At 47.6% G+C, this 27,725-nt stretch overlaps 1 protein-coding gene and 1 pseudogene across 2 annotated transcripts in view; one reads left to right on the top strand and one right to left on the bottom strand.

Moving 5' to 3' along the window:
- Ccnd3 (cyclin D3) overlaps positions 1-27,725 on the top strand; it is an 87,975-nt gene that overhangs the window by 41,482 nt on the left and 18,768 nt on the right. The window lies entirely within an intron of this gene.
- Positions 15,987-19,914, bottom strand: LOC114705357 (annotated as a pseudogene).

Below are 27,725 nucleotides of genomic sequence, written 5' to 3'. Positions count from 1 at the left end.
TCAGAGGCAACCTCCGAAGTGCTGGGGTTACAGGTGTGAGCTACCATGTCTAGTCACCGTGGGGTGTTATCATTTGATTCCACTTCCTTAAATGCTTCTTCAGCCTTCTGATTTCACTGACATACAACTTGAGAGAATATTTTAAAATTCCCACCTGTGGGCTGGGGACGTACCTTGGTTGGCAGAGTGCCTGTTGGCCACAGAGCGAGTTTAAGGATAGCCTGGGCTACATGAGACCTAAAAAAGACAGAAATACTCAAGTCTCACCCATGTAGCATTGTTTGTTTGAGACAGAGTCTCATGTAGCCCCGGCTGGCCTCAAACTTCTGTAGCCAAGGCTGGCCTGGAATTTCTTCTCTCCTTGGTTCTCAGAGTGCTGGCATTATAGGTGTGGGCTGTTCTACCTCGGTTATGCGGTGCTGTGGGTCTAACTTAAGGTTTCACGTATCTAAACATGGACCATCCGAGCTACATCTTCAAAACTCTGGTGTAATGGAGCTGTGCTTTTTGTATTCACAAAGGTAGATATACTAAAACACAGTTATCTGGAGCACAGTAAATGTTCATCAAATAGTAACTGTATACCTTTTAAAAATTGTGATCACTCTTGTATTACTTATTATTTTTAGTGTGTGTGTGTGTGTGTGTGTGTGTATGCATGTGTTCCTTTGTAAGTGTGGGTACACATGCCATATAGCCTGCATGTGGAGGTCAATGGACAGTCTCGGGAGGTCAGTCCTCTCCTCTTACCTCATTTGAAGCACGGTCTCTTTCTTGTCCACTGCTGTGTACTCTAGACTGGCTGGCCCTTGTGCATCTAAGGATCCTCCTCACTGCTTCCCAGCTGTCCCAGGAGCACTGGGCTGACGGACGCAGGTCACCATACCTGGCTTTTATGTGGGCTCTCAGGATTCCAGCTCAGGCCAGAACTCTACCTTGCAAAAGAAGCTGAGAAGTGTAGTTACCCTGTGCATCCTGGACAAGGAACCAGGGTTACTGAGGGGGCCTAACTAGTCTCTACCATGATTGCCTTGGGGATGCTGTTGCCATTACCCAGTTCAGACTTTTCTTTTGCTTGTCAGGGTGTGGAACATGCAGCATGGGACATCAAAGGTCCGAGGGGGTCAGTCCATGAAACCCTTGGATTTTTCTACCATCTTTTTCACTTCAATAATTTCTAGCCAAGAGCCAGGCATGGTGGCCCACACTGGTGATTTAAGTACTTTGGGAAGATGATCAGTAATTCAAGGTCATCGTCAGCAACATAGTGAATTCAAGACTGGCCTGACTACATGACCCAATCTTAAATAAACAAACAAACAAAGACTACTAACCTAAGCTGGGCGGTGGTGGCGCACGCCTTTAATCCCAGCACTCGGGAGGCAGAGCCAGGTGGATCTCTGTGAGTTCGAGGCCAGCCTGGGCTACCAAGTGAGTTCCAGGAAAGGCGCAAAGTTACACAGAGAAACCCTGTCTCAAAAACAAACAAACAAAAAAAAAAGACTACTAACCTTTGTCTCTAGATTCAGTGCTTGGCACAAATATAAGTATATAATCCTCATGGCTCTGGGAGTTGTTTAGAAGTTATTTGCAAAGCTCAGTTAAACTCAACATTTGAGTGGGGCGAACCAGTTGAGAGGGCTGATATTGCCTGCTGGGCTATTAGCAATTCAGGATAGGAGGGTTTACTTTACCTGCTAAGGCATTTTACCAGCCCCTTTAAAAAAAATGATGTGTGTGTGTATGTATGCATGAATGTATGCATTCCTGTATAGGTCAGAGGACCACTTTCAGAAGTCAGTTCTCTTCTTCAATCATGCAAGTCTTGGGAATCAAACTCAGGTTGTCAGACTTGATAGACAGGAACCTGAATGGGAAGGTTTACTTAAAAAAAAAAAAAAGAAAGAAAGAAAGAAAAAGATCGATGAATTGTTCCTGAAGACAGTGAAAAATTCGCTAGTGCTACAGACTCCCTGCTGTGTGACCTGGTGGCGGGGGAGGAGGTGACAGGGTTGAGCTGGAAGAGGTCTCATCAGAGCTCTCTAAGACTTGGGAGCCATGGCAGAGAATGGCCTGAATTGTGATGACTACGTCATCAGTCTCCAGGTTTGTCCTGGAGTTTTAGATGAAGCACATTAGTGTAATAAAACTCATAGACCAAGTTAGACACAGTGGTGAATTCCTGTAATCCCAGTACTTGGAGGCAGAAGAATGGTAAATTCCAGGCCAGCCTGGGCTACATAGTAAGTCACCTTGGACTATGTAACAAGACCTTGTATCAAAAAAGTGTGGGAAAGTTAAGGAGGGAACTGGGATGTAGCTCATGGGGTGGGGCGCTTGCCTGCTTTCAGAAGCCTCCTTTGGATTCCCAGCACCACGTGACCCGGCTTGGTGTGCAGGTCTTTAATCCCAGCATTCTGGAGGTGGAGGCAGAAGAAGCAGAATTTCCTTTTTCTTTTACTTCTTCCTTCCTTCCTTCCTTCCTTCCTTCCTTCCTTCCTTCCTTCCTTCCTTCCTTCCTTTCTTTCTTTCTTTTGTTTTGTCTTGTTTTTCAAGACAGGCTTTCCCTGTGTAGCCCTGGCTATCCTAGAACTCACTCTGTAGACCAGGCTGGTTCGAACTCACAGAGATCGGCCTGCTTCTGCCTCCCGAATGCTGGCATTAAAGGTGTGAGCCACTATGCCTGGCTGGAGGATCAGGATTTCAAGGTCCTCGGCAAAACTATCTATCCAGTTTGGGGCCACCATGAGCTACATGTGACCCTGTCTCAAAAGGAAAAACAGCAGAGACCAGCAATGATCCTAATGGAAGTGTGGTGAGTCGTTACTAGGGAGAGGAAAGGCGTGGCTGCTTGAAATGGGCAAATGGGAGGTGAGAAAGACCCTTAGAGGGGTGGACTCTCTGACCTCGCCATGCTCTGGGCTGCTCTGGGTAGAGCTTGGCCATATCCAGCCAGATCTTCCTGCTATTTGTGGTTTTGACGGTAAGCTGTCTGACAAAGTGGGTAGAATTTATTTTAATGACCCTCCAAACCTGCCACCCAGCCCCGGGCTTTCACGTGACTCCCACCTAGATCTTTATCCACCACCCTCTCCCAACCCCACATTCATTTCCCTGGTATCTGACCCAGGGTCAGATTCTGTGTCTGTTTAAGGTGACGCTGGTTAGTCCGACAAGCTGCCTGTGACAGACAGTGCAAAGGTTGGCAGCTGCATAAGAGTTGTCTTCTGACTGGGTCTCTTCTGGAGCAGGGACCCTGCCCTTCAGGAAAGGCCTGCACCTGAGGAGGAAGAGATGAGCCCCACAGAGCCAGGGAAGGGAAAGAAACAGGCAGGTGGGGACCTGGCGAGGCTGGGACACAGGCATGTGGTCAGTAAGTATCTAGACATGGTGGACAATGCTTTGAATCCCAGCGCCGGGAGGTGGAGGCGGGAGATTCAGGTCAAGGCCAGCCTCTACTACACGTGAATTTGAGTAGAGTCAGAATTGCATAAGACTGTGACCGAAAACAGATAGTGCACCCCAGGCCAGCCAAAGCTACATAGTAAGTAATAAGAAAAGCAAAAGAAAAAAAAAAAAAGGTAAATAAATAAGATAGGTAAGATGTCTTAACAAGTAAAGGTGTTTGCTGCCAAGTCCGATGAACTCAGTTTAATCCCCGGGACCCACTTAGTGGAAGGAGAAAAGTGACCCCCACAAGTTGTTCTCTGTACACACACACACACACACACACACACACCTTTAAAAAATATCCAGATTAGCCGGGTGGTGGTGCACACCTTTAATCCCAGCACTTGGGAGGCAGAGGTAGGCGGATCTCTGTGAGTTCGAGGCCAGCCTGGTATACAGTGCAAGATCCAGGAAAGGTGCAAAGTTACACAGAGAAACATTGCCTCAGGGGAAAAAAAAATATATATACACACACACACACACACACACACAAAACCAGGTGCTGGAGATGATGGAGAAAAGGTATCAAATAGGTAAGACGTGGGAGTGGTCACTCATACCTGCAATCGTAGCCCTTGAGAGGCAGAGGCTGGTGATCGGGACTTCCAAGGCTGGTGTTAGCTGTATACTGAGTTCAAGAAGGGCAGCCTGAGCTACACAAGACTTCCTTCTCAAAAAAAGAACCTGTCCCTGCCAAGGAGAGAGGGAAATGCAGGCACGTAACTAGTAGACAAACACAATAAGTTTTGACCAGTGCAGAGAGAGCCCAGAGCGACCACAGGCAAATGGGAACTACCCATTCAGCCTGCAGCAGGCTCCGGAGGGGTGACAGTGGATTTGGAAACAGTCATTTCCGCAGTGGAGACATTCACCGGGATGCTTGAAACCTCACGGGGATACATACCCTATAGAAACTACTTTTTTCCTATATATAATACGAGTCTAATACCTACCCTCACCTTTTTATCTATGAAGACTGGGAAGCCCCGTGGAGCAGTGGCCAGCTTGTTCACCCATACACCTTTCTTCTCCCTTCCCAACTGGATTTTATTTTTTGAGATAAGGTCTCATCTAGTCCAGATTGGCTTTGAACCCATGCAGCTGAAGATGATGACCTTGAACCTTCTCTGGTTTTGTTTCTGAGGCAGGGCTTCTCTGTACAACCCTGGCTGTCTTGTAGCTCCTGTAGACCAGGCTGGCCTCGAACTCACAGAGATCTGCCTCCTCCGCCTCCCAAGTGCTGGGATTAAAGACTTGCGCCACCATGCCCGGCCCAACCCTGAGTCTTTAATCTCCCGGTCTTCATCATTCAAGGTCTGGGAGCTTCATTCATGGTTACCACCTCATGAAGTCTACTCTGTGCTAAGGAGTGATGCTCAGGCTTCCTCCATGCTGAGCTAGCCTTCCACCACGTGAAGGGCATCATTATCGGCCCTGGCACACCCACCCCTTTTAAAGACAAGTTTGCCATGTAGCCCAGGCTAGCCTAAAAGTCTCACTCCTCCCTCAGCAGCTCCAGTGTTTGGGGTTTCAAATGTTGTATGCCATCTTGTGAGTTCCAGACTGGCCTTGAACTTGCAACAAGCTTCTTGTATCTTCTTCCTGAATGCTGGGATTGCAGGCCTTGCTTGGTGTATTAGCTTTGTATCCTCCAATGTTGCCTATAGTTATTCATTAACTACAGGGATGTTCTTTCAGATTTTCTACATTGATAGGTTAAAGAAGTGATTTTATTTTATTTTATTTTTTTCAAGACAGGGTTTCTCTGTATAACAGTCCTAGCTGTCCAGGAACTCGCTTTGTAGCCCAGGCTGGCTTCGAACTCACAGAGATCCATCTGCCTCTGCTTCCCAAGTGCTAGGATTAAAGGCATGTGCCAACATGCCCAGCCAAGATTATTTTATTTTAAAAGATAGGGTTTTTCTATATAGACAAGGCTGCCCTCGAACTCACAGAGACCTGCCTGCCTCTGATGTCCATTTAATATGGGTGTATAATGGAATGTTGAGCAACAATGTATAAATTAACTAATATTTTACTATAATTTACTAATATTAATATTAGTTGTTATATATAATATATAATAATATATTATTAATATAATAATAGTATTAATATTAGTAAAATGTTACTGAGAATAACAAAATGGCTCAGTAGGTAGGGGAGCTTGCTGTCAATCCTGATGACCTAAGTTTGATTCTCAGAACCCACATGGTAGGAAGAACTGGCGCTACAAAGTTGTTCTCTGATCTCCATATGTGTGCCTCGGCACATGTGTTCACACACACACACACACACACACACACACACACACACACACATACAATCCTAATAAATAATAAAAGTATGTTCTTAAAATACTGAGAGAAAGCCAGGCCTGCTGGCGCACGCTTTTAATCCCAGCACTTGGGTGGCAGAGATAGGCAGATCTCTGAGTTCAAGGCCAGCCTGGTCTACAGAGCAAGTTCCAGGTCAGTCAGGGATACACAGAGAAACCCTGTCTTAAAAAAAAAAATCACGGCAGAAAAATAAAAATATTGAGAAGAAACAGGAAACAAATACATGTGTGTGTGTGTTATGTATCTCGGGATTTCTCACTGTGTGAGCGGGCTTGCTACACAGGTATGAGGACCTGAGTTCATATCACCAGCGTCCATGCAAAAAGCCAGACCTAGCCCAGTGCACACCTGAGACTCCAGCACTGGGCAGGGCAGAGACAAGAGAGTCACTAGTCAGACAGCGTCTCCAACACACTGCTGGCTCCGGGTTCAGTAAGACACTGTCTCAAGGGAGCAGGGCAGAGAGCAATAGAGGAAGACGCCCAACATAACATTTTCCTCGTGAGTGCACACACCTGCACACTCATCCCCATGCCCAACACACCCAAATAATGTATACACACACACACACACACACACACACACACACACACACACACACACACACACACACTTGTAAACCCTTTGTCTCTGAACAAGTTCAGAAAAGTGCTAGCATGACCAGTCAAAGCCCCAGTGGAAGACTGTGATTTCAAATCAGTTTTCATCAAATCAAATGGATGTGTTTTGTTTGTTTTGCTTTTTGAGATGGGGTCCTATGCACCCCAGGCTGGCCTTGAACTTCCTATGTAGCCAAAGATGACCTTGAGATTCCTGATCCTGGGGCCAGATGTTCATTGGGTAGGAAGGCTTGCCTCCCAAGCCTAAAGACTTGAGTTCTGTTGCTGGAACCCGTGTTAAGGTAGAAGGACAAAACCAACTCCTCAAAGCTGTTCTCTGACCTTTGCACACAGGCTGTCACACACATGCCCACATAAATACAAATAAGGAATAAAAAGTTTTTAAAATCTCTTTCCTCCTTCCTCTACCTCCCAAGTGCTGAGCTTACAAGCCATGCCTCCCAGTCTAAAGTTGTTTTTTAAAATTTTTAATCTTATTTTATTCTTATTTTATTGTATCTGTGTGTGTGTGTGTGTGTGTGTGTGTGTCTGTCTGTCTGTCTGTCTGTCTGTCTGTCTGTCTGTGAGTATGGGCACGCCTATGCCATGGTGCCTATGTGGAGGTCAGAGGACAACTTTCCGAAGTCACTTCTTTTTCTATCATGGGTACCAGGGATCAAATCTGGGTTGTCACCTTTGTGCAGCAAGTGCTTTTAACCCCTGTGATCCACCTTGTGGGCTCCAGAGGGTTTGTGTGTGTGAATCTCTTCTTCTCTTATAAGTTCGAATTTATTTTATTTTATGTCTATAAGTGTTTGTATGTTTCCACCACGTGTTCACCTGGCGCTTAGAGGACAGAAGGTCACAGATGCCCTGACATCTGAGTCACAGATGGTTGTGGGTGCTGGGAACTGTACCCTGGTCCACTGAAAAAGCAACAAGTGCTCTTAACCAGTGAGCCATCTCTCCAGCCCCCTGAGTTTTCAAAGAATAGCAAATTCATTTCACTTAGTGTGCTTCTCTTTGCTCTAAGCCACTGCCAGAGGAGACATACATACAGAACACGTGCTCACATCTCAGGTTCTTTCCCTAATAGCCTTACTAAAGGAGACACACATACAGATCATGTGCTCACATGTCAGGTTCTTTCCCTAATAGCCTTACTAAAGGAGACACACATACAGAACACATGCTTACTTATTAGGTTCTTTCCCTAGTAGCCTTACTTGGCAATAACCTTACTTCTTGGTCTCCAAATTTTGGGGGGAAATTTTCTTGGTCTTTGAAATGCAAATTTCTGGGAATTAGTCATGGGGAAGGTGAATAACTTGGTGGACAAACGTTCTCTGAGAGTGTCTCAGCTGAGGGTCACAGGCTAGCCCTTGCCTCTCACTGAGTCACCTGCAAGCAGGCGCTCTCTTGGGGACTGGAGAGTGATGCATGGCTCGTTGCAACCTTCTCCCCACCACTGAGTTTGGTTTCTTTGCATACACCTGCCTGAAAATGATTCGTTTTAGGGACTGTTGCCCTGTGGCCCGCTACCTAACAGGCAGCCTTAAGCATCCACGCATTCAAATTAGCAAGCAAGTCTGGTGTGGTGCCACACGCCTCTCATCCTTGCACTTGGCTGGGGACCAAGCTCAGGGCTTCTCCTATGCTAGGTCGGCACTTCGTCTGCAGCCAGATCCCTAACCCCCGCTGAAAAGTATTTATTTTTGTTCTTTTTTTGTTCATTTGTTTGCTCTGTTTTCTTTTTTAATTTTAAGATTAAAAAGTTAATTATACATGTGTGTGGGTGTGCAGACATGAGTGCAGGTGCCTGTGGAGGCCAGAACTGGGCATCAGCTCTCCTGGAGCTGGATGGAGTTACAGGCAGCTGTGGACTTCCCCAAGTCCTGGGATCCGAACTTGGGTCCCTCCGTAAGAGCAATGCAGACACTCCTCACCACGGGCGTCTTTCCAGCCCCGCCGCACCCCACCGGCTTCTCCTTTAGGGTTTGGCTTTCTGAGACAAGGTCTCCCTCTGTAGCCCAGGATGGCTTGGAACTCTGTGAATCCCAAACAGGCCTGTGTCAACCTCCCAGGGTTTAGATCACAGGCACCGTCCAACTCTCCAGGGTTTATACGAAACTGAAGTCATTTAGTGAGGAGAAAGGACTTTCTAAGGTAGGTCCTCAAAGTTGAGCACATGACACAAACCTATAGTCCCAGCTACCTAGGAGGCCGAAGTGGGAAAAGATGGCATGAATCCTGGAGTCTGAGACCAGCATAATACATACACACTTTTTAAAAAGTATAGTGTGTTGCCGGGCGGTGGTGGCGCACGCCTTTAATCCCAGCACTCGGGAGGCAGAGGCAGGTGGATCTCTGTGAGTTCGAGGCCAGCCTGGACGATCAGGTGAGTTTCAGGAAAGGCGCAAAGCTACACAGAGAAACCCTGTCTCAAAAAAAAAAAAAAAAAAAAAAAAAGTATAGTATGTCATGTGATTTATCCCAATTCTGTTCTATGCAGAGAGCTGTGGGCACTGATAGGCCAGACCAGATGACACTTGTCAGTAATTCCAGGACTTAGAAGATAGAGACCACCCAAGAATCAGAATGTTGAAGGTCATTCGCAACTACCAGCAAGTTCAAGGCCAGCCTGGACTACATGAGACCCTGACAGGCTCAAGAGAAGTACCAGATTGGTCAACCATCTTTGTAACCCAAGTCCCTTTCAGGGTTCAATTGGTAGTAGTGACAGAGTTTACCAGAGGGAGAATCAAGATGGGAAGTGAAGTAGGTTGTGGTTCAGCAGATGGCTGCCCCTCTGTGACCCTTTCTAACTTGGGCTGTTGTTGAATAATAACGTGGGCGCTGGGGACGCTCCTTCAGGGGCCCTCTGCACACTGGCAAGGGATTTTCTGTAGGAGCTGCTTCTGTGTGACTGTTCTGAGTTCTGCTTAGTGTTTTCCAACCAGCCTGAAGGGAGCTCCAGCTGTTTCCGTTCAGAGGAAGAGGGAGCTGGGGGTGGAGGCTCAGACTTGTAATCCCAGGACTGGAGAGGGAGGCTCTGGAGGATTAGGAGTTCAAAGTCATCCTTGGCTACATAGAAAGCTCGAAGACAACCCACAGCTACATGAGATCCTGTCTTTAAACAAAGCAAAGCACAAGAAGGGAGAGGGGCCTGGGGAGAGGGGGCTGGGGAGAGGGAACCTGGGGAGAGGGGGTCTGGAGAGAGGGAACCTGGGGAGAGGGGGGCTGGAGAGAGGGGGGCTAGGGGACTGGAGAGAGAGGTCTGGGGAGAGGGGGGCTGGGGAGAGGGGGCTGGAGAGAGGGGGCTGGAGGGGCTGGGGAGAGGGGGGCTGGGGAGAGGGGGTCTGGAGAGAGGGAACCTGGGGAGAGGGGGACTGGAGAGAGGGGGTCTGGGGAGAGGGGGCTGGGAAGAGGGGGGCTGGGGAGGGGGGGCTGGGGAGAGGGCCTGGGGAGAGGGGGGCTAGGGGGGCTGGAGAGAGGGGGCTAGGGGGCTGGAGAGAGGGGGTCTGGGAGAGGGGTCTGGGAAGAGGGGTCTGGGGAGAGGGGGTCTGGGGAGAGGGGGCTGGAGAGAGGGACTGGAGAGAGGGGGCTGGAGGGGTCTGGGGAGAGGGGTCTGGGGAGAGGGGGTCTGGGAAGAGGGGTCTGGGGAGAGGGGTCTGGAGAGAGGGGGTCTGGGGAGAGGGGGGCTAGGGGGGCTGGGGAGTCGGGGGCTGGAGAGATGGAGGCTGGAGGGGGGCTGGAGAGATGGCTCAGCAGAAGGGAGTGAACTGCTCTTATGGAGGACTGAAGTTCTGTTCCCAGAACCCATGTTAGTCAGCTCACAAATGCCTGTAACTTCCACCCAGGGAATCTGATACCCACTTCTGGAGGGCACCCAAATACATGTGGTATATGCACACACACACACACACACAGAAAACAAAAGCTTCTCACCCTCAAATGCTTGTGTGGGATATCCTGTTTACACATGAGAAAGCAGGCAAGAGATAGAAGGACTACCCAACTCTCTCAGATTGTACAGCTGCTAAAAAATAACAGAACCAGAATTGAAACCAGGCAGGAGCTGGAGGTGGAGGACCTACCTGGCACTGTGAGACCCTGGCTTCCATTCCCAGCACCGCAAACCAAACAGATAAAGCAGGCAGGGGGCCTGGCTATGGAGTGAGATTTTGTTTTTGTTGTCTTTTTTCTGATGTCCAACGTAAGCAGAGAGACACAGACACTCAGCAAGGCCACACAGCTGGTACTTCGTACATCTGGGAATCAAACCAAGTCCACATCCAGAACACACACTGGTAACCATGACCCTATTTCAAGTCCATGGTAGTTCTTATTATCACCCACCCATTTGTTCTTTTGGACTGAACGCAGGGCCTCACTCATGCTGAGCAAGTGTTCAGACAAGATTGGGTATGTTCAGTGTTATGGCCGCAGACATGTGCTGAGCTCTGCCCCCAGCCCTCATGGCTGCTTTAATTGTTCTTTCAAAATATAGATCATCAGAGCTGGAGAGATTGACAGTGGTTACAGGCGTGCACTGATCTTCTCGAGGATCCTACTTCTGTTCCAAGTGCCTGTGTCTAACTCCAGGGGATTTGACACCTCTGGCCTCTGAAGGCACCTGCAGCCACATGCATACACCCTGACACACACACACACACACACACACACACACACACACACACACACGTACACATAATTAAAAATAAAACACACATATATATATTATATATATATATACACACACACACACACACACACACGTACACATAATTAAAAATAAAACACACATATATTATATATATACACACACACACACACACACATAATACTATAAAAAAATAGATCTAGGGCTGAGGCTAAGGCTCCGTTGGTACAGTATTTATCCAGTATGAATGAAGTCCTGGACTCCATCGCTAGCACCACATACACTGTGTGCTGGTTCTCACTTGTAATCCCAGCACTTGTTAGATGAAAAGAAAATCCAAAATTCAAAGTCAGAAACAAAACAAACAACACAAAACAAAACAAAACAACCCCATTGAGTAGTAGGGACTCAGTCACTAAAGTTCTTGCCACCCAAGCATGGGGATTTGAGTTTGATCCCCAGAAACCTTGGGAAAACCTTGGCATGTTGCATGCTTGCAATCCCAGCACTGAGGCTCGCTGGCCAGCCATTCTAGCCTAAGGAGAGCTTGGTGAGCTCCAGACTGAGAGACCCTGTGTCGAGGGACATGGATGATGTTTCTGTGGATGATACCCAAGGCTGTCCTCTGCTCTCCCATGCATAAGCACACATGTGCAGCCATACACTCATAAACACACACACATAAACATAAGTTTGAGGTTAGCCTAGGCTACATGAGACCCTACCTCAAAAGATAAAATGGGGCCAGATGTAGTGGTACACATCTTTAATCTCAGCACTTGGGGGCAGAGGTAAGTGGACCTCTGAATTCAAGGCCAACCTGATCTACATAGAGAGGACCCCCCCCCCAGCTCACAAAACAAAAAGAAATAAAATAGGGCTAGTAAGATGGACCAGTAAGTAAAAACTTGAAGACCTGAGTTCACTTCCCCAAGTCCACATTAAAAAGCCGGGTGCGCCGGGCAGTGGTGACGCATGCCTTTAATCCCAGCACTCGGGAGGCAGAGCCAGGTGGATCTCTGTCAGTTCGAGGCCAGCCTGGGCTACTATGTGAGTTCCAGGAAAGGCGTAAAGCTACACAGAGAAACCCTGTCTCAAAAAAAAACAAAAAAAAAAAAAACAAAAAAAAAAAAAAAGCTGGATGCATTGCACATCTGTAATTTCTACAAGATGGAATGTGGAAACAGGAGAATCATATGTAAGCTTTCTGGTCAGCTAGCCCGGAATGTACAGTGAGAAGAAATGAGAGAGGCCCTGACTTCCTGAGGTGGGAGGGGAGATCTGACTCCTGAAAGTTGCCCTCTGATCTCCACATGTATGCTTTCACTGGAGTACACACACACACACACACACACACACACACTAAATTAAACAAAAACAAAGTAGTCTATATACTATGATACAACATTCTAAAGAGTACTATGAATAACATTCCAGTAGAAGGTTGGTTCAGTTACTGGGTCTTCTGTAGTTGATTAAAATTAAAACAACTTCTAATTTAGTTGTTTTCTTTTTCTTTTTCTTTTTTTTTTTCAGAGAGAGAGAGAGAGAGAGAGAGAGAGAGAGAGAGAGAGAGAGAGAGAGAGAGAGAGAGAGAAATGGCATGAATGTGGTTGGTTTATCAGCTTGCTTCTTTGTGTAAAGGCTTTCCGAGACTGGAACTGGAGGCCTGGAGTCGACCACTCGAGCAGGAGAGGAAGTTCTGATTAGTAATGGTGCCAGGGTGGAGAGAAGGAAGAACAGAGCGGCGCTGTTCGGCAGGGGTTTGGCACAGGCTGCTGAGATAGGAGATTTGGGATGCATTTCAGAAGTATTTGTAATTCCCTCTCTGGGTATTGTCGCGTTCTTCAGTGTTTTCCAGCCGAGCATCTCACTGACATTTCCCAGACACATGTGGGAGGGGCAGGGCAGGGTGGGACCATTCTCTCCCCAGCGCAGCCATGTGCGGCCATCTGGGTCTTGGGGACCATTCATCCTATGTCCTTGCCTGTCCCTCCCAACTCTCTGCCCCTTTAAAGTATTTCCTTTAATGTTCAACCTTCCAGGGGCGGGGGGGGGGGGGGGGGGAGGGGCTCAGTGGATTAAGTGCCTGCTGTGCAGCATCAGGACGTGAGTTTGGATCCCAGCACCCCACATAAGAGAGCAGGGCCTGGTCTCTGTAACCTTTGTGCAGGATGGATGGAGACAGGTGTATCCCCAGAGCCTGCTGACCCGTTAGCCTAGACAATCAGTGAGAGACTTTATCTTCAAAGAATGATGAAGAGCCATCTGGAAAGACAACAGATGTCAACCTCTGGCCTTCACACACACACACACACACACACACACACACACACACACACACACACACACACTGTCCTCCAACATTTCAAGTCCTAACTGCTAAGAAGACCCAAGACCATCAGATGAATCTCACCATGATGCTTTTCATCTTTGGCATCCTGAGCTTGGTCCGGAGCACTTACCAGACTATGTCCTAGCTATCATGACAAATAGCTTCATGAATGTTAACATCCAGCACTGAAAACAAATTATTACACTATTTATTTACTTCTTTTGTTCCTGATGTTGGCACACATGTGGAGGTCCAAGGACAGCTTTTGAGAGTCAGTTCTCTTCTCCACCATAGCAGGGATAAAACTCGGGTCATCGGGCTTAGCAGCAAGTGCCTGGTGAGCTGTCCACCAGCCCCAGCCAGCATCTTATAGAGGAGGAAGGAGGAAGCTTCCAGGACCTAAGGTCTTATCCAAGCTACCTTAGTAGGGTTTATGACCTGGGATTCAAGAGTCAGGGCTGTGTGAGCTCCCTGGTCACACCATGGTAATTACCATGTATTCCTTACAACCTTCATGATGTCCAGTAAGCAAGGGAGATCATAGTGAGGAAGAAACGCCCCAGAAGCCACAGGAAGCTTTCATCACTTAGAGTACATTGAACAAACTCACTTACAGAAAGGGGGGTCTGCACAGGACATCGGGCATAAAGACAGGACACAGGACTCCTCTCTCCTGTCTCTACTGTCTTAGGATTGTGTCTGTGTGCTGTGGCCATGTAACTGTGCGTGTGGGTGTCATAGAGGCTTGTGAGTTCTGAGGTTCTCTCCTTAACCAAAGGTTCATCAGGCTTGTGTGGAACGTGCTTTTACCCAAGGGGCCATCTTACTAGCCCATCAATTTTATTTTATTTATCTTTTTGAGACAGTCTATTTAGCCCAGGCTAGCCTGGAACTCACAGTCCTCCTGCATCTGTCTCTACATTCAATCTGCAATGTATTGGCTATCATTTATTATTTATTTGTTTGTTTGTTTGTCTATTTACTTCATTTGTAACATCCTCAGTATTGTACTGAGAACTTTACAGGCTCTGTTCCTGCTATTTTAAAAACAACTTTATGTGTATTGACATATATCATATAACAAATAACAACTATTTATTTATTTATTATGACCAGCTCTTGACATGTAGCCTAGGCTGGCCTCAACCTCGAAACCCTGCCAACTCCCCCCCCCCAAGTGTTGAGATCACAGGTGTGCTGTGATCTCCTCTATTGGTTTTATCCCCATGGAAGATCCTAAGTGACTCTTGAGTCTCTGTTTCTTTAGCCACAAAATGAAGATAATTGTATAGGACCACTGGGGAAATAAAATGAGATAATGCTTCTGTTTTTAAAAAATGGGCACAAACATATGTGTGGGGCACACTTACAATTTCAGCCCTGCAGAGGCGGGAGACAGAAGGGTTCCTGGTGTTCATTGGCCATCCAGCCGGGCCAAACTGATGGCCTGCAGGACCAGTGAGAGGTCTGGCTAAGAAGACACGGTGGGGAAGCCGCAGAGGCGCTCGGCGTTGTAGAGCACTTTTTGTTCGTGCAGAAGATCTGAGTTCAGCTCCCAGCACCCACATCAGGTGATTCACAACCACCTGTAACTCTAACCCAGGGCATCTAATTCCCTCTTCTGGAATCCATAGGCTCATGTGTTTAAACCCACACACAGGCACACATATATACATGTAATTAAAAGTAAAATAATAACAATAATAATAATAAAGATGGAGCCAGATGTAGTTGGCACTCGCCTTTAATTCCAGCACTTGGGGGGGGGCAGAGGCAGGCAGATCTCTGTGGGTTCAAGGCCAGCCTGGGTTATGTAGTTTCAGGTCAGCCAGCGCTACATTTTGCAACCCTGTCTCAAACAAGAAAAAGAAATTAAAAAAGAAAATGTGAGGAGCTACAGAAGAAGAAACCTGATGTCCATATGTGCATGCATGGATGCATGCACCCCCACCCCCTGCGTGTGCACAAGCATATAACACATGAGCACACACACACACATATATACTATATGTATATACACATAAATATATATATGCATAAATATATATGTATATATATATAATACTTAAGTATCTATTTCCTGCCTTGGAAGGGATAAATAAATGAGAGGAAGTAAGATTATTAATATAAGCTTGAAGTACAGATTTCCTGAAGGGTTTCCCCTCAGCTCTGTGACCTTAAGTGATTGATCACAGCCTCAGCTGTCTTTTTACCACAAGCTGGAGGAAAGGACCACAGAGCAGACACCGTACATATTGCAGAAACTGAAGCAGAGACGTTGGAGGAACGCTGCCTCCTGGCTTGATCCTCAGGGCTTCCTCAGCCTGCTTTCTTTCATTTCTTTCTTCTTTCTTTCTTTCTTTCTTTCTTTCTTTCTTTCTTTCTTTCTTTCTTTCTTTCTTTCTTTCTTTCTTTCTTTCTTTCTTTCTTTCTTTCATTTCTTCTTTCTTTCTTTCTTTCTTTCTTTCTTTCATTTCTTCTTTCTTTCTTTCTTTCTTTCTTTCTTTCTTTCTTTCTTTCTTTCTTTCTTTCTTTCTTTCTTCCTTCCTTCCTTCCTTCCTTCCTTCCTTCCTTCCTTCCTTCCTTACTTACTTACTTTCTTTAAGTTTGTAATTATATTTATGTACCGAAAACTTAGCAGTGTACATTTAACCCAATGTAGTGGCGAGTTCTTTGGCCTTTGCCTTTTCCAAAAGCTTGGCAATCTGAGCCACAGATTTAGGACTCAGGACGTTGCCTCCCCAGTGGCGGCGGATCTCATCATATCTGTCGTTGTAATTGGTTCTAATAGCTTCCACCAGCTTAGCCAGAGCACCCTTGTCTTCTGAGTTAACCTGTGTGAAGGCAACAGTGGTGCATGTCTTCCTGTGGACCGGCCGCCCCAGCCTGGCCTTTCCCTTGATGATGCAGTAGAAGACCCCCATCTTTCGGCACAGGGCAGGCAGGAAGACCACCAGCTCAATGGGGTCTACATCGTGGGCAATCACCACCAGCTGAGCCTTCTTGTTCTCCACCAAGGTGGTGACTGTACTGACCCCCGCTCGGAGGACAGATGGTCTCTTAGTCGGGACGTCCCCTTTGCCAGCAGCTTTCTTCTCAGCATGGGCCAGCAGCCTTTGCTTCTTCTCCTGCTTTGTCTCTGGCCTGCACTTAAGGCAAGCTTAAGTAGCTGGGTAGCTGTTTCCCGGTCCAGGGCCTGTGTGAACTGGTTAATGGCAGGAGGTACCTTGAACCGCTTATAGAGGATGGCTCTTTGCCGCTGCAGCCTAATGTACCGGGGCCATTTGACGAAGCGTGTGAGATCTCTTTTGGGCTGGATGTCCTGCCCAATGCTGAAGTTCTTAGGCCTTTTCTCAAACAAAGGGTTCACCACCTTTTTGGCCTCCTGTTTCTTCACCACAGCGGGGGCTGGGGCCACCTTCTTCCTCTTGGCCTTCTTACCCTTGGGCGTCTTGCTCGGCTGGAGGAGAAAGCGCTCAGCCTGCTTTCTTACACATCCCAGGACCACCCGCCCAGGGATGGCACTGTCCCAGTGATATAGACTTGTCCACAGGCCAGTCCTATAGGCATCTTCTCAGTTGAGGTCCCCTCTTCTCAGATATATCCAGGTTTGTATCAAATTGACAAAAACCAATCAGCTGCCAGGCGGTGGTGGCTCACGCCTTTAATACCAGCACTCGGGAGGCAGAGCCAGGTGGATCACTGTGAGTTCGAGGCCAGCCTGGTCTACAGCGCGAGATCCAGGACAGGATCCAAAGCTACACGGAGAAATCTTGTCTCGAAAACCAAAACCAAAACAAAAACAAGAAAAGAAAAAGAGAAACCAGTCAGCTAAGTGCCCTAATGAGTTTCAGCAGAGCTGCTCACAGGAGCGTGGGTGGGGAGAGAGGAATGTGTGCAACTCACCAGTGGCTACACCACTGAAGAAAATGTCCTGTCTCCCTGCCATCTACAACTGCTGACCGCCTATAGAGCAGTGGTTCTCAGCCTTCCTAATGTATGACCCCCTCAACCATAATTTGTTTGTTTTTCGAGACAGGGTTTCTCTGTGTAGCTTTGGTGTCTGTCCAGGATCTCGCTCTGTAGACCAGGCTGGCCTCAAACTCACAGAGATCCGCCTGGTTCTGCCTCCCGAGTGCTTGGATTAAAAGCATGCGCCACCATTGCCCCGCTCATAAATTATTTTTATTGCTACTTCATAACTATAATTTTGCTGTATGAATTGTAATGTAAATATTTTTGGAGATAGAGTTCTGCCACAGGGGCTGAGGCCTACAGGTTGAGAACCATTGCTGTAGACCCTTCTGAGCCTGTCCCTGCACCCATTCTGTCTTCCAGAACCATCTTTGTCTATTGCCTTAAGAATCAGCTTCTGAGCCTGGTGGTGATGGCACACACCTATAATTCCAGCACTTGGGAGGCAGAGGCAGGCAGATCTCTGTGAGTTCAAGGCCAGCCTGGTCTACAGAGTGAGATCCAGGACAGCCAGGCCTACACAGAGAAACCTTGTCTTGAAAACCGGGGGGGGGGGGGGGGATCAGCTTCTACAGTAAGAGGCTGCTGTGGAATAAACTTTCTGTACACTATGAAGATGTGTTGCTCTCATTGTTAATAAAAAGCTGATTGGCCGGTGGCTAGGCAGGATTTTCAGGACAGAAAGAATGCTGGGGAGGAGAAGGGTAGAGACTGAGACATCATAAGATGTAGAGTAAGCAGGGTGGAAAGTACATACATGAGGTAAACAAGTCTTGGGGCAGCATGTAGATTAATAGAAATGGGTTAATTTAAGTTATAAGAGTTGGCTAAAAACAAGCCTAAGCTAAATGTCGAGCATTTATAATTATTAAGTCTCTGTGTGGTCATTTGGGAACTGGCTGGTAGGACAGAAAAGTCCACCTCCAAGAGGCATGTCATCATATTGATTCAACAATTCTCTTTCTCCCTCAGTAGCTCACAGAGAACCTAGACATGGTTTTTGATCTCAGCCACCAGCAGTGCCTGGCACACAGGAGCAGCTAGCTGCCCATGGAATGCCCACTGCATGCCATGATCCTTACCCCTCTTTCCTCACTCAGCATTTGACTTATAGGCCAAAATGGATAGTCCCATTCTACAGATGAAGCAGCTGAGGCTTAGTCCCCTATCCAAGCTCAAAAGTGGTGGGGCTGACAGTCAAATCTTGGGGTATCCCATTACAAGCCTTCCATAGGAGATCTGAAAATGCTGAGTTGCTTGTATACTGAATTTCTTGTTAAGCATTTGTTAATACCATTATTATTATCGTTTTTGGTTTTTCGAGACAGGGTTTCTCTGTGTAGCTCTGTGCCTTTCCTAGAACTCACTCTGTAGCCCAGGCTGGCCTTGAACTCACAGAGATCTGCCTAGCTCTGCCTCCCAAGTGCTGGGATTAAAAGCGTGTGCCACCATCACCCGCCTGCATACATTTCTATGCACCATGCATCATATATGTTTGCCTGATCCCTGGGATCAGAAGTCATAGGATCCCTGTAGCCAGAAGTTTCTCCAGTCCTGCCTGGCCCAAAGTTGGGAGGAATCAAAGAATCTCTCCCACCCACGTCCTGCAACCACTTGGTCCCAAGTAAACACACAGAGGCTTATATTATTTACAAACTGCATGGCCGATGGGTCAAGCTTCTTGGGAGCTAGCTCTTAAAACTTAACTCGACCTATTTCTATTAATCTATATGTTGCCATGTGGCTGTGGTATTACCAGTCAACTGGCATCTTATTGCTCCTTGGGCAGTGAGCTGGCTCCTCCCTGACTCCACCCTTCTTCATCTCCTCTTCAGTTTGAATGTACTGCCTAACTTTATCTGCCCTGCCATAGGCCAATGCAGCTTTATTTATCAACCAATCAGAGCAACACATATTCACAGCACACAGAAAGACATCCCACAGCAGACACATTCCACAGTCCCCCTGGAACTGGAGTCACAGATGGTTGTGAACCACCATGTGGGTGTGGGAACTGAACATGGGTCCTCTGCAGGAGCGACAAGTGCTCTTAACCTCCTCTCCAGCCCCTAATGTCATCATTTGCTTTTGATGAGCTGCAGGGGAGAATGAGGAAGCCAGGCAGTGGAAGTACTACCTCTTGGTCAGAAAAAGAGGAGCTGTGTGGTGGCCAGACTTGCAGGGCAGAAAGCCCCCTTCTCCAAAGCCAGCCCCAACAGAGAAGAGAGAAAGACCGCCCCCCTGGCTCCACCTCTTATCTCTTTCAAGATGTTCTCTGTGACTCAAGGAAGATACCAAGGGTCTGAAATCAGAGATGACCCAACAAAAACACAAATTCCTCAAAAATGTGTTCTCTTCCTGGAGGAATTTCCCTTCCCATGTCTTTTATTCCTGTGCCAGAGAGTCCCAGCAGCCTGCAGGCTGTGGTCACTCTGCGCCTCAGCCTGGGTCTGGGGACTCACTCACTTCCTCTGGCTTCTCCTTGGGCCTAGGAACAACAGTAAGCTTCCCTCCTTTGTGTCCTGATTCTGGCTGCTGCCAGTTCTGATCCATTTAGTTAGATCATTCAATCCTAATCTTGGGTTCTATGATCTGGGTCCAAATGCTGTCTCCACCTCTTGCTGGCTGTGTGACCTGGGTAGTTCGGCTCACCTCTCTGAGCTTTGGTGTACTTACCTGTAAAATGAGGGTAACAAAACAATACATTTGATCATTAAAAGTCTTCTAGGGGCTGAGTCTGCTGAGAACTAATCTGGACTAAGCCTATTTTCTGTTTAAATGTATTAGTCTTCTCATAGTCAACCTTAAATATATATTAAAATATATTTGTGATATATGAAGTATATTTTAAAATATAGTATTGACAGGTACATATCTCCGTGGGTCTTATGTTTCTGAGGCAGGCTCTTCACTGACTATCTCCCTAGCCCAACAAATGAAGGCTGGAACATGTACTCACTATGTAGACCAAGCTGGACCCTCTGCTTCCTCATTTCTGGGACTAAGGCATGCATGTGCCACCATAGCCAACCTACAGTTGATTTTATTTTTATCTGTGTGTGTGTGCATGTTTGCACGTTCACATGTATGCAGATACCATGTAAAAAAAAAAGGCCAGAAGAAGGTGCTGGATCCACTGGAACAGGAGCTAGAGGCGGTTGCCAGCTTCCATGTGGGTGCCGGGAACTGAACTCTGATCCTCTACAATAGCAGCAAATGCTCTTAGCCACTGGGTTGTGTCTTCAGCCCCCTTTCTCCTCTGTTTTCCTCTCCTCTCCCTCCCTCCTTCAAGTCTACTCTGTGGTTTAGGCTGGAACATGGGATAATCCTGTTACCACAGCCTCCCGAGTGATGGGACTATGGGTCTTTTCTTTCTTTTCGGAGACAGGGTCTCATGTGTCCCAGGCTAGCCTTGAACTCCTACACAGCAGAGGATGGCCTTGAACTGCTGATCCTTCAGACTTCATCTTCCAAAGGTTGGGGCTGCAGTCATGAGTCACCATGCTTGGCTCCCTTCTCTTTTCATCTGTCCTAGCCCAACCCCAGAAGTTTGTGAATTCTCAATTATTCATGCTGTGGAGAGCTTACTGGGTAACTGCAAATGAGAGAATACATTAATAAATTAGGAAGCTCTAGTTGCCCTCTGATAATAAGACAATTGTTATGATGAAGAGGCCTGACTCAATAGATTGTTGATTTGAGAATAATTATATTCAGTTTAGGAGGGGGCTGGCCCTCTGGGAATTTCCGATATGGGATGGATAGAACATCCCACCAAGAAGCAGTTTACTGACCCAGTTAATTGTGGGTTTGTTTGTTTGTTTTTGAGACAGGGTCTTACTTAGTATCTCTGTCTGTCTGGGACTCATGTGTATACCTGGCTGGCCTTGATCTCCCAGAGGTCCATAAACTGGTTGGATTTATTTGTTTTTATCTTTTTTTTTTTTTTTGGTTTTTTGTTTTTTCGAGACAGGGTTTCTCTGTGTAGCTTTGCGCCTTTCCTGGAACTCACTCTGTAGCCCAGGCTGGCCTCGAACTCACAGAGATCCGCCTGCCTCTGCCTCCCGAGTGCTGGGATTAAAGGCGTGTGCCACCACCGCCCGGCTTGTTTTCATCTTTTGACACAGTGTCTCTTGTAGCCCACATTGGCTATGGCTTCATATATAGCTGAGGATGACCTTAAATCTCTGGTCCTTCCGCCCTTACTGCTTGAATGATGAGTTGGTAGGCATCCATCACCATGCCCAGTTATGTAAGATAAATTCTTTGTATAGAGGTACAAGACAAAGAGGGTTGAGTCCTGCCTAGGCAAAGTCCTATAGGTCTCAGCTCAGTTTCAGAATCACTTGGGGATGATGTCTGTCCTGGTGGCACATACCTATAATCCCACCATTTGGAATTCAAGATCAGCCTAGGGTACCTAATAACTCTCTCTCTCTCTCTCTCTCTCTCTCTCTCTCTCTCTCTCTCTCTCTCTCTCTCACACACACACACACACACACACACACACACACAGTGCGCATGAAGATCAGGTGTTCAAAGTCATCTTCTCTAACATAGTGAGTTCAAGGCCAGCCTGAACTACATGAGACCCTGTCTCAACATAACACAAAAGGGAAAGACAGAGAAAGAACTAGTCATTGTAGGGCTGGGGACGTGGCTCACTGGTAAGGGGTACCTGCTGTGCGAGCGTGGGATCCTGAGTTTGAATGCTTCATGCACACATAAAAGCTAGGCTAGCCTGGAGGCAGAGGCAGGAAGATCTCCTGAGTTCGAAGCCAGCCTGGTCTACAAAACGAGTTCCAGGACAGCCAGGGCTACAAAGAGAAATTATGTCTTGAAAAACAAACAAAACAAAACAAAACAAAACAAAACAAAACAAAAAACCTAGGCAAGACTTCGCATGACTGTGAACCCAGAATTGAGGGTCAGAAATAAGGTGCTGTGGGGTGCTCGAAGGCCAGCAATCCTAGCCAAAATGGTAGCTTCAGGTTCAGTGAGGGATCCTGTCACAAGGGAATCAAGTAGAGACAGAGGAAGATATCCAGCATCCTTCTCTGGCCTCCCCACTCACATGGATGTAAATACTGGCACACGCACACATGCATACATAAGCATAGCCCCCCACACATACCACATAAACACATACCAATTTTAAAAAATAATAATAGCCTTTGTAAAGATAAAGGACTGGTTCAGTGATAGAATGCTTATCTAGCGTGTAAGAGGCCTAGTACTGCAACCAGTCAATGAGTCAATCAAGCCATACTTTCCCTCCCTCCCTCCCTCCCTCCCTCTCTCCCTCCCTTCTCTCCCTCCCTCCCTCCCTCCCTCCCTTCCTCCCTCCCTCTCTCCCTCCTTCCCTCCCTCCTTCCCTCCCTCCCTCCCTCTCTCCCTCCCTCCCTCCCTCCTTCCTTCCTTCTTCCTTCCTTCAACAGGCTCTCACTGTGTAGGCCAGGGCCATCCTCAATTTCTGCGATTTCCTGCTCAGCCATCGAAACCTGTATCACGCCATAGCTGTGGAACAGGGCATGAAGTGAAGCAGTAAATGTAGAATTAACTGCGTGTATTATAAACTGGACATGTTAGACCACCTCCACCTAGCAGGCAATTTAGATTACCCTGCTGTATAGACAAGAACAGGGAGGCGTAAGTGCTACGGCCAGTGTGCCCAGGCAGAACTCCTGTTTGAACCCGGCTCCTGGTCTACTTGGCTATGTATGTGGTCACACCCCATGTCATCATGGGAAGTCAGGGTAGAGTCTTCTTCCCAGAAACTGAAATGGAGATAGCTCACGTGTGAATCAGAACATAATGGGTCAGAGCAAAGATATGCAACCAATTGAGAGAGACACAAAGGCTGTGCGGCAGAGCAAGCCTCGACCTTTACCCTTTGGCCTCTGTTAGCATATCTAAAGAAGGAATGTGTCCTGGGGTGGGCCTCTGAAGGGCAAGTTAGTCCACCCAATACTTGGAGGTCTGTTGGAGGGAGGGATCCTGGCCCAGCACTCAGTGGCCTTGTGAACTGTAATCCCTCTGACACCCTCACTGTCTGTCTCCCTCCCTAGGTGGCCTCTTCTTCACCTCCTCCTTAAGTATAGATGTTTGCTGCTGTCCACTCTCCCACATTCCTTACATGACAGCATCTACCCCGGGCTCAGCTTCCTGTGCCCAAGACTTCAGAGGTCCTGACTCAGTAGAATCCAGAGAGAAATGTCCCCACGCAGGACTAACTTCATCTTCCATCCCCGCTTGGGTCTTAGGATTTTCTGACCTGGCACCTGGCAAGCCTGATGGCAGGGTTTGAACCCCCAAACCCACATGATGAAGGAGTGGGAGAAGACCCCCTCCTTAAGTAGTCCTGATTGCCACACATTAAGTGAGGTAAATGCACCTCTCTTCGCACACACAACATGCACCCCCTACACACATACACAAATAAAATGTGAAAAGAGAAGTTTCATTGGACAGTGGTGGTGCACACCTTTAATCCCAGCACTCGGGAGGCAGAGGCAGACAGATCTCTGTGAGTTTGAGGCCAGCCTGCGCTACAGAGTGAGTTCCAAGATAGCAAGGGCTGCTACACAGAGAAACCCTGTCTCAAAAATAAATAAGTAAATGAATAAATGAATAAACAAATAAATAAACAAATGAAATGATAACAAATAAAATAATTTAAAAATAAAATATTGAGAGAGGTTTCCTGTTACTTGTTTTGAGATAGTGCTTTGCTGTGTAGCTGAAGCTAGCATTGAACTATCAATTCTGTTTTAGCCTCCAAATAATTGGGAGCATAGCCCAGGGAACCATGCCGCTGTGCTTGGAATGTTTCAGGGGTTTATTTACAAGAACCTTTTAATGACTTCCCACTTACGTGTCCCCAGACCTTAAATGCTTAGAACTCAGCTTCTGGTTTGGATTAAAACCCTTTAACAAGTTTGAAGTGTACAATAAATTACTGTTAACCCTTATCTGCCTGTGCTCCAGCATAGGATACTACAACTTGAATACACATGTGGTGATAGGTACTGTAATTCATGTATGTTGTTTGTGTATTTCGAGACAAGGACTTCTTACTCTACAGTTCCGACTGACCTGGAACTCCCTATGTAGACCAGGCTGGCCATAGCCCTGCCTGATCTGAAACTCCCTATGTAGACCAGGCTGGCGTCCAGCTCACAGAACTCTGCCTGCCTCTGCCCTGAGTGCTGGGACTGAGGGTGTGCCCACTACACTGCCCCATACGTGTTCAGTGTTTATTTTAAAGCCTTCAACATAGTGCTCTGTGCTGTGGTCTCAGCACTTGGGTGGGGGAGGCAGGAAGATCTGGAGTTTGGGGCCAGCATGACCCGTCTCAAGGTCAAAATACGTAATTTGCTCTTAGGCTGAGCATGGTGGTATCCCTGAAACTTCAGCTTGGGAGGTGGCGAGGAAGGTTTTTGCATGGCCATCCTAAGGTATATTACAGGTTCAAGACCAGCCTGGGCTGCACAGTTAGACTCTGACCCGGAACCAAAAATTTCCTTTGGGCCTCGTTCAGATCCTCCTGCTGGCACAGTCCCCTCAGGATTGATCCTGCCTTCCTAGCCTGCCTCTGCCCTTGCCTCTCTTGTGTCTTGGAAGCTCGCCACCCTACCATGGTGTTGGGGTTTGGTATCCCGAGTGAAGACATGCATAGGCTGGTTGCCTAGTAGGATTTGGTTCACTTGGTAGCTCTGCCTTTTCTGCTCTGTGACCTTTATTAGGAATGGTTGGCGGCTGTCCTCCGGGCAGCCCCAAAGAGCAAGCTTCTGTCAGCCGAAAACAGGGCCCTGAAATATGGGCACTTGGCAGAATCTGGGTCCTCCCTCGCATGTCAGCAGGGAGCCGAGGTTCTTTACAGGTGGCATTCCAGCGGGCCTTGCAGGGTACAGGACACTTCTCGAGTGGCGAGTGGCGGAGATGGGTGAGGGACGGGTTTTAGGCAGACAGAAGCCTATGAGCTAAGCAAACAGGCCAATGCTGGGCACACTCGGTGTCCCCAAGTCTAGATGCTTCCGTGTTGGGGAAGAGATTACAAGGCTAGAGAGAGAATTTGGGGCTCAGCCCTATACCACGGCAGCCTTTGCCTTTTTTTTTTTTTTTTTTTTTTTTTTTTTTTAATTTTTTTTTTCTAATGGCCTACTTGCCATATTTCAAGCTAGAGCTTAGTGATTCTGAAATTTCGGTAGCTCTGGATTTTATCCTGTAGTGGTAAGGGGTTTGAGGTTTCTAAGACGTGAAGGATGCATGTGCATTCCGGAAGGTTTTGAAAGACTGCTTGGGCTGGGTGGTGGTGGCTCACGCCTTTAATCCCAGCACTCCGGAGGTACAGGCAGGCGGATCTTTGTGAGTTCAAGGCCAGCCTGGTCTACAGAGCGAGATTTAGGAAAGGCACAAATCTACACAGAGAAACCCTGTCTCGAAAAACCAAAAAGAAAAAAAGAAAGAAAGAAAGAAAGACAGACTGCTTGCGGAGCTGTGGGGAGCACAGGTTAGAGATGCTGGCTGCAGACAGGGACTACTGCACCAGTCCAAGTGTTAGGTAGGAATGCCCGAGCAGCAAGTGGAAGGGCCAGATTCCAGAAGCCTTTTGGAAGAAGTGGCGCCAGGATGCCTTGCAGACTGCTGTATCGACTAGGATCGGAGAAGTTGAGAAAGAATGGTGTGGATGTTTACAGCTTGGGTCACTCAGCAGACCCCAGTTAATGGACGCTCAAAACACAAAAGATGGGACAGGGGGCTTCCAGGGTCTAGAGTAGCGAGCGTCACGTGCCGTCCTGTGGGGACGTGCCGTCCAGAGGGGACCTGCGGTGGGAGTTTGGAATGGAGGCTGGGACTAGAGAACTGGGAAAGCTGACTAAGTGAACCGAACAGGACAGCTCCTGGAGGTGTGCCTGAGGACACCAGCTGAGGCTCTGGCTTCATCTGGAAGCCAGTGGAGGAAAAGCCAGCGGAGGTGGAGGGGGCTGGAAAGCGAGGGGCTAGGTGCGGACGTGGCACCTTTGTCCCAGTACGTAGGAGGTGGGGGCAGGAGGATCACCTTGGGCTACACACCCGGTTCAACACCAGCCTGGGCTCCATGAAACTATCTCCAGGGTGGGGGTGGGGTGGGGGTGAAGAATGTGTTGCTCAAGGCACTTCTGGGGCTCCTCGGCAAGTCTCGGCAATGGCAGCTGCCTATCAGGGGAGAGTAGAGTTGACCTGTCTCTTATCTGCTCAGGGACCAGATGCTTCTGCTCGGCCTGGGCTTGCTCCTGTGGTCTTTCTCTCTGCCATGTGCTCAACCTTCTTCTGCTGAAGGGGAACTCATGAAAATGGGGATGCTCCCGCCTGGTCTGCAGAGCAAATTCCAGGATAGCCAGGGCTACACAGAAAAGCTTGTCTCTAAAAACGAACAAAAATGTGGGACTGCTGACTTACCCCCATTTTTCTTCAGAGACACACAAGGAGCTCACACATGAGCACAGAGCCTGGGCATCCGAGCAGAATGAACAGTAATGTGACCTTAGTTCCCTGCTTTGCCTAGAGCATGAAGTCACTCTTTGGTAGGGTACCTACCATCTCACCTTCAGGCATGGGTAGAACTTGCTCTGAATTTTGAGTTGTTTAGACTTGTTTCATCCCCCCTTCCATATATTGGTCCATCTGCCCATCCATCCTGTATTCTACCTAAAAATTATTTTTTTAAACAATTTATTTATCTTTATTTTATGTGTGTTGGTGTTTTACCTGCATGTATGTCTGTGTGAGGGTGTCAGATCTTGGAGTTACAGACAGTTGTAAGTTGTCATGTGGGTGCTGGGAATTGAGCCTGGGCCCTCTGGTAGAGCAGGTGGTGCTCTTAACCACTGAGCCATCACTCCAGCCCTAAAAATGATTTGATTACACACATTTGCAAGCACACATTTGAGTGTCTTGACATCATGTAGATGTCAGAGGACAATTGTGGAGTGGCCTTGTTTCTTCTGTCATGTGGGTCCCAGGGATCGAACTTGGATTTTCAGTCTTGGTGGCAGGCGCCTTCACCCAATGAACCATTTGGCCACTTGTAAAAGTTCATTTACCCTTACCATATGTGTGGATGATGGGGGTGGGGTGGGGTGCGTGTGGCATGGCACTTGTGTGGAGAGTAAGAGGACAGCTCTTTGGAATGGATTCTCTGCTTCCAGCCTTCCATGGCCTCTAGGGCTCAGGCTCAGGTTGTCAGCTTGCACAGCAAGAGCCTTTACCTGCCGACCATCTCACGGGCTCCCTTCCCCTTTGGCTGGTGCTAGGTATCTGCTCCAGCACTCTGTGTTGTCCCTGACATAGGGATGACTACCCTAGTTCGTAGACGGAGAGTC

Source organism: Peromyscus leucopus, chromosome 16_21 (assembly GCF_004664715.2).
Source record: "Peromyscus leucopus breed LL Stock chromosome 16_21, UCI_PerLeu_2.1, whole genome shotgun sequence".
In the NCBI taxonomy this organism is placed as follows: Eukaryota; Metazoa; Chordata; class Mammalia; order Rodentia; family Cricetidae; genus Peromyscus; species Peromyscus leucopus.
The sequence above is the reverse complement of the archived record's forward strand: the minus strand, read 5'-3'. Positions and strand labels throughout refer to the sequence as shown.